Source organism: Euprymna scolopes, chromosome 46 (assembly GCF_053919585.1).
Source record: "Euprymna scolopes isolate OS-2025 chromosome 46, ASM5391958v1, whole genome shotgun sequence".
Lineage (NCBI taxonomy): Eukaryota > Metazoa > Mollusca > Cephalopoda > Sepiida > Sepiolidae > Euprymna > Euprymna scolopes.
In genome coordinates this window covers 38,188,272-38,198,317 of record NC_136527.1, presented here as the reverse complement: position 1 = coordinate 38,198,317, position 10,046 = coordinate 38,188,272, and positions in this window count along the sequence as shown.

Sequence of the window (10,046 nt, the reverse complement as noted above, 5' to 3'; positions counted from 1 at the left end):
GAAAAATTTCATAAGAAAAATGAGTTGCGTCAAATCAGATACTTATATATATATATATATATATATATATATATATATATATATATATATATGTGTGTGTGTGTGTATGTGTGTGTGTGTGTGGTATATCAAGACGAGTGAATATGACTTTTGTAAAAACAAGACATACGTTTCATTACAAATCATTTCTTATCAACGTTTATACTCATTCTCACTTTCATGAACTTTTACAGATAACGATTTATTTTAATGCATGTCTTTAAGAACAGTTTCAAATTATATTATTTTCCTTTTCCAACCACAGATTTCAATTGTTGATGTTTTTCATTTTCTTTCAGTTAGAAATCGACATAAATCTAAATATTCAAACAAATTCTTCAACTGCCAACCAAATTATCTGTAAATAAATTAAATAAAATTAAAAAACATTAAGAAATAGAGTTTCAAAATATTATCAAGACTATCTAAATTCTTCATATAAGGTTATATTTTATGCATGAATTATTAAACTTTAATTTTTTTTATTGATAAAATAATTATGCAAATAGCTTATGTCTGATCAAAAAGAAAATAAAAAAATACATAAAGAACATAAACTTAAAAAGTTAACTTTTATTCAGGAAACAATAAAAGTTTAAATAAAAACTAAAATACATAAATATAAATAAATATATATATATATGTTTATACCACCGTGTTGTTATTTTCAAAAAAGTATATTTATGATATCTTAATGCATTAATCAAACTTTGACTACACCTAACAAATTTAATGAATCGCAAAACCTAAAATAATAATAAAGAAAAACAACGAGATTATAGGATGCATGATTTGATAAATAACACTTTGAAATTAAACTATAGCTGCACTGATAACATTAAAATGATTATAAAAAAACACAATAATAAAATATTGAATGCCATTAGTAAGATGATAACTGTAACTGCCAGAAAAACAGAGAAATGCCCATTATAGAAAAATTGTCTTATTCCACAGTGATATATTGTGCTAAAAACAGAAACATAGAAATTATAAAAATATGTTTCTATTTGTTTAATTATGAAGTCGTAATTGTGTGAATCGTTCAACAACTAACCATGCTTTTGTGTCAATCTTAAAAAGATTGGAATACGATTTAAATGCAAATGTATTGAACGTGAGTAAATGATGATTAAACAAAACATTTTAAAGGACAAACATTTAGTAAACTTTGAACATTTACTTAAATATTAGAGTGATACTCCATGTATGTTAGTGTATCTGTGCTGTGAACGTGCATTTTACCGACAGCAGAATGACAATAGTAATCCATCAAGGTGTCAAATGGTTATATGATGAGTAAAAAATGTCCATATGTAGGTATCGGCGTGATGACACAAGAAGCGCAAATATTGGACTGACAGCATTATATAGATAGTTCACTGTATCTAACCGAAAAGCATCTCAAGTGGCTAACATCTTCCTGCACTGGGTGGTCACTAAACAGTGAGGAAGTCCTTTTTTTTCCATTTCTTCCCCCCATGTTTTGTGGGTATGATTCTGAAATTTTGAATTAGTTTTCATTGTTTGAGGCTTTTATTTGATATGACCGATGGATTTGCTCGACGAGAAATAGAATTCGTTAATCAAAGTCACCATATATCACATAGTTCTCTTCTCAGAATCTTGGACGTCTTCGGATCTGTGAAGACCGAAGCAGATCAATAATTTCATCAGGAACTATTCCCTGCGGACATTCTTCCATTGGGTCCATACAGTCTATACTGTCATCTTCCATGCTTTGTGTGTCTCTATATTTAGAAGAGTCTGATTTTCATTTCTGTTCCCTTCGTTTTGATTGGTGCTGCGATGCTTATGGTGTTGTTCAACTTTGAAAATATCACATTTCTTCACTTTATACCTTTTAAAAAATTATGTTTATGATATCTTAATGCATTAATCAAACTTTGAAAATATCACATTTCTTCACTTTATAGCTTTTCCCCGTAAACTGTCTATCCATAATATTTTGTACAGTACAATACTAATCTCTAACTTCCATCACCATATATCTACTAGTTTTAAACCTATCTTGATATAAATAGACGATCTCCCCAACTTTGACATTGATCTTTATCTCGGTAGTTCTGCCTTGACCCTTATATTTAGTTGAGAATTCATGTATTTTTAACCTACTTTGGTTTTTCTCTTCAATCAGGTTTTTTTCTTCTATAACAGCCAACTCACTATCTGTTATCTTGCAACCAGTTGGTTTTAATTTGCACAATTCCGTATGAAATTCTGACAGCGAGTGATCCCTAATTGGATTTTTATTACATTTCTTTATCTCTCCAATCTCTATTCCAGTAAACTATAATTGCCCCAATGGAGGGATGGAACTTAGATATGGTTGTGATTAAACTATCCTTTAGAGATTGGCTGCTTTCTGATAAGAATAATGTTGCATGTGTCAAGGCAGACACATTTTCCCAAACCAATAATACTAGTTGTCCTTCACGTTTTACAACATCGCTAGCACACCAGATCCTAATTTTATCTGGTGATGTTGATGATTGTTTCTTGAATTGGCTTGGTATCTGATTTAGTTACATGGAAGTGTGGCAACTATGTATAATCTCATATTAAAGATCTGCTTGAACTAGTGTTTACTGGCATGGTGAAGTTGTAAGTGTAGCGCAATTAAAACTCTGTCTAACTCTCCTTGAGAATTTCAATTTCCTATTAAGCCGGGTGCAAAGCTTCCTTCTGTGTATTATTATGATTAATGTGTACTATTATGATTAATATGTATTATTATTATGACTAATATGTATTATTATGATTAATGTGTATTATTATGATTAATATGTATGATTATGATTAATATATATTATTATGATTCATATATATTATTATGATTAATATATATATATATTATGATTAATATGTATTATTATGATTAATATATATTATTATGATTAATATATATTATTATGATTAATATGTATAATTATGATTAATATGTATTATTATGATTAATATGTATTATTATAATTATGTATTATTATGATTAATATGTATTATTATGATTAATATGTATTATTATGATTAATATGTATTATTATGATTAATATATATTATTATGATTAATATGTATTATGATTAATATATATTATTATGATTAATATGTATTATTATGATTAATATGTATTATTGTGATTAATATGTATTATTATGATTAATATATATTATTATGATTAATATGTATTATGATTAATATATATTATTAAGATTAATCTGTATTATTATGATTAATATGTATTATTATGATTAATATGTATTATTATGATTAATGTGTATTATTATGATTAATATATATTATTATGATTAATATGTATTATTATGATTAATATATATTATTATGATTAATATGTATTATGATTAATATATATTATTATGATTAATATGTATTATTATAATTAATATGTATTATTATGATTTATATAAATTATGATGATTAATATGTATTATTATGATTAATATATATAATTATAATTAATATATATAATTATGATTAATATATATTATTATGATTAATATGTATTATTATGATAAATATGTATTATTATGATAAATATCTATTATTATGATTAATATGTATTATAATGATTAATATGTATTATTATGATAAATATGTATTATTATGATTAATGTGTATTATTATGAATAATATATATTATGATGATTAATATATATTATAATGATTAATATGTATTATTATTATTAATGTGTATTATTATTATGATTAATATGTATTATTATGATTAATATGTATTATTATGATTAATATGTATTATTATGATTAATATATATTATTATGATTAATATGTATTATTATGATTAATGTGTATTATTATGATTAATATGTATTATTATGATTAATATATATTATTCTGATTAATATATATTATTATTATTAATGTGTATTATTATTATGATTAATATGTATTATTATGATAAATATGCATTATTATGATTAATATATATTATTATGATTAATATGTATTATTATGATTATTATGTATTATGATTAATATATATTATTATGATTAATATGTATTATTATGATTAATATGTATTATTATGATTAATATGTATTATTATGATTAATATATATTATTATGATTAATATGTATTATGATTAATATATATTATTATGATTAATATGTATTATTATCATTAATATGTATTATGATTAATATATATTATTATGATTAATATGTATTATAATCATTAACATATATTATGATGATTACTATGTACTATGATTAATATATATTATTATGATTAATATGTATTATTATGATTAATATGTATTATTATGATTAATATGTATTATTATAATTAATATATATTATTATGATTAACATGTATTATTATGATTAATATGTATTATTATAATTAATATATATTATTATGATTAATAAGTATTATTATGATTAATATGTATTATTATGATTAATATGTATTATTATGATATATGTATTATTATGATTAATATGTATTATTATGATTAATATGTATTATTATGATTAATATATATTATTATGAGTAATACGTATTATGATTAATATATATTATGATTAATATGTATTATTAATATTAATATGTATTATAATCATTAACATATATTATGATGATTACTATGTACTATGATTAATATATATTATTATGATTAATACATATTATTATGATTAATATGTATTATTATGATTAATATGTATTATTATAATTAATATGTATTATTATGATTAATATGTATTATTATGATTAATATATATTATTATGATCAATATATATTATTATGATTAATATATATTATTATGATTAATATGTAATATTATGATTAATATGTATTATTATGATTAATATGTATTATTATGATTAATAAGTATTATTATGATTAATATGTATTATTATGATTAATATGTATTATCATGATTAATATGTATTATTATGATTAATATGTATTATTATGATTAATATATATTATTATGATTAATATGTATTATGATAAATATATATTATTATGATTAATATGTATTATTATGATTAATATGTAATATTATGACTAATATGTATTATTATGATTAATATGTATTATTATGATTAATAAGTATTATTATGATTAATATGTATTATTATGATTAATATATATTATTATGATTAATATGCATTATTATGATTAATATATATTATTATGATTCATATGTATTATGATCAATATATATTATTATGATTAATATGTATTATTATGATTAATATGTAATATTATGATTAATAAGTATTATTATGATTAATATGTATTATTATGATTAATATATATTATTATGATTACTATGTATTATGATTAATATATATTATTATGATTAATATGTATTATTATGATTAATATGTATTATTATGATTAATATGTATTATTATGATTAATATATATTATTATGATGAATATATATTATTATTATAAATATGTATTATTATTATTAATATGTATTATTATGATTCATATGTATTATTATGATTAATATTTATTATTATGATTAATATGTATTATTATGATTAATATATATTATTATGATTAATATACATTATTATGATTAATATGTATTATTAGGATTTATATGTATTATTATGATTAATGTGTATTATTATGATTAATATATATTATGATTAATATATATTATTATGATTAATATGTATTATTATGGTTAATGTGTATTATTATGATTAATATATATATTATTATGATTAATATGTATTATTATTAATGTGTATAATTATTATGATTAATATGTATTATAATTAATATATATTATTATGATTAATATGTATTATTATAATTAATATGTATTATGATTAATATATATTATTATGATTGATATGTATTATAATCATTAACATATATTATGATGATTACTATGTACTATGATTAATATATATTATTATGATTAATATGTATTATTATGATTAATATGTATTATTATGATTAATATGTATTATTATGATTAATATGTATTATTATGATTAATATGTATTATTATGATTAATATATATTATTATGATTAACATGTATTATTATGATTAATATGTATTATTATAATTAATATATATTATTATGATTAATAAGTATTATTATGATTAATATGTATTATTATGATTAATATGTATTATTATGATTAATGTGTATTATTATGATTAATATGTATTATTATGATTAATATGTATTATTATGATTAATATATATTATTATGAGTAATACGTATTATGATTAATATATATTATGATTAATATGTATTATTATGATTAATATGTATTATAATCATTAACATATATTATGATGATTACTATGTACTATGATTAATATATATTATTATGATTAATATATATTATTATGATTAATATGTATTATTATGATTAATATGTATTATTATGATTAATATGTATTATTATGTTTAATATATATTATTATGATCTATATATATTATTATGATTAATATATATTATTATGATTAATATGTAATATTATGATTAATATGTATTATTATGATTAATATGTATTATTATGATTAATAAGTATTATTATGATTAATATGTATTATTATGATTAATATGTATTATCATGATTAATATGTATTATTATGATTAATGTGTATTATTATGATTAATATATATTATTATGATTAATATATATTATTATGATTAATATGCATTATTATGATTAATATATATTATTATGATTCATATGTATTATGATCAATATATATTATTATGATTAATATGTATTATTATGATTAATATGTAATATTATGATTAATATGTATTATTATGATTAATATGTATTATTATGATTAATAAGTATTATTATGATTAATATGTATTATTATGATTAATATATATTATTATGATTACTATGTATTATGATTAATATATATTATTATGATTAATATGTATTATTATGATTAATATGTATTATTATGATTAATATGTATTATTATGATTAATATATATTATTATGATGAATATATATTATTATTATAAATATGTATTATTATGATTAATATGTATTATTATGATTCATATGTATTATTATGATTAATATGTATTATTATGATTAATATGTATTATTATGATTAATATATATTATTATGATTAATATACATTATTATGATTAATATGTATTATTAGGATTTATATGTATTATTATGATTAATGTGTATTATTATGATTAATATATATTATGATTAATATATATTATTTTGATTAATATGTATTATTATGGTTAATGTGTATTATTATGATAAATATATATATTATTATGATTAATATGTATTATTATTAATGTGTATTATTATTATGATTAATATGTATTACTATGATCAATGTGTATTATTACGATTAATATGTATTATTATGATTAATGTGTATTATTATGATTAATATATATTATTATGATTAATATGTATTATTATGATTAATATATATTATTATGATTAATATGTATTATTATGATTAATATATATTATTATGATTTATATGTATTATGATAAATATATAATGTTATGATTAATATGTATTATTATGATTAATATATATTATTATGATGAGTATGTATTATGATTAATATATATTATTATGATTAATATGTATTATTATGATTAATATGTATGATTATGATTAATATGTATTATTATGATTAATATATATTATTATGATTTATATGTATTATTATGATTAATATGTATTATTATGATTAATATGTATTATTATGATTAATATGTATTATTATGATTAATATGTATTATTATGATTAATATGTATTATTATGATTAATATGTATTATTATGATTAATATGTATTATTATGATTAATATGTATTATTATGATTAATATGTATTATTATGATTAATATGTATTATTATGATTAATATATATTATTATGATTAATATGTATTATTATGATTAATATGTATTATTATGATTAATATGTATTATTATGATTAATATGTATGATTATGATTAATATATATTATTATGATTAATATGTATTATTATTATTAATATGTATTATTATGATTAATATGTATTATTATGATTAATATGTAATGTTATGATTAATATCTATTATTATGATTAATATGTATTATTATGATTAATGTGTATTATTATGATTAATATATATTATTATGATTAATATGTATTATTATGATTAATATGTATTATTATGATTAATATGCATTATTATGATTTATATATTATTATGATTAATATGTATTATTATGATTAATGTGTATTATTATTATTAATATATATTATTATGATTAATATGTATTATTATGATTAATATGTATTATTATGATTAATATGTATTATTATGATTAATATATATTATTATGATTAATATGTATTATTATTATTAATATGTATTAATATGATTAATATGTATTATTATGATTAATATGTATTATTATTATTAATATGTATTATTATGATTAATATGTATTATTATGATTAATATGTATTATTATGATTAATATGTATTATAATTATTAATATGTATTATTATGATTAATATGTATTATTATGATTAATATGTATTATTATGATTAATACGTATTATTATGATTAATATGTATTATTATGATTAATATATATTATTATGATTAATATGTATTATTATGAGTAATATGTATTATTATGATTAATATGTATTATTATGATTAATATGTATTATTATGATTAATATGTATCATTATGATTACTATGTATTATTATTATTAATATGTATTATTATGATTAATATGTATTATTATGATTAATATGTAATGTTATGATTAATATCTATTATTATGATTAATATGTATTATTATGATAAAAATGTATTATTATGATTAATGTGTATTCTTATGATTAATATATATTATGATGATTAATATATATTATTATGACTAATATGTATTATTACATATAATGTGTATTATTATGATTAATATGTATTATTATGATTAATATGTATTATTATGATTAATATGTATTATTATGATTAATATGTATTATTATGATTAATATGTATTATTATGATTAATATGTATTATTATGATTAATATGTATTATTATGATTAATATGTATTATTATGATTAATATGTATTATTATGATTAATATGTATTATTATGATTAATAAGTATTATTATGATTAATATGTAATATTATGATTAATATATATTATTATGATTAATATGTATTATGATTAATATATATTATGATTAATATGTATTATTATCATTAATATGTAATATTATTATTAATATGTATAATTATGATTAATGTGTATTATTATGATTAATATATATTATTATCATTAATACGCATTATTATGATTACTATATATTATTTTGATTAATATGTATTATGATTAATATATATTATTATGATTAATATGTATTATTATGATTAATATGTATTATTATGATTAATATGTATTATTATGATTAATATGTATTATTATGAGTAATATATATTATTATGATTAATATGTATTATGATTAATATATATTAGTATGATTAATATGTAATCTTATGATTAATATGTATTATTATGATTAATATGTATTATTATGAGTTATATGCATTTTTAGATTAATGTGTATTATTATGATTAATATATAATATTATGATTAATATGTATTATGATTAATATATAATATTATGATTAATATGTATTATGATTAATATATATTATTATGATTAATATGTATTATTATGATTAATATGTATTATTATGATGAACATGTATTATTATGATTAATATGTATTATTATGATTAATATATATTATTAGGATTAATATGTATTATGATTAATATATATTTTTGATTTAAATATATTATTATGATTAATACGTATTATGATTAATATATATAATTATGATTAATATGTATTATGATTAATATATATTATTATGATTAATATGCATTATTATGATTAATATGTATAATTATGATTAATATGT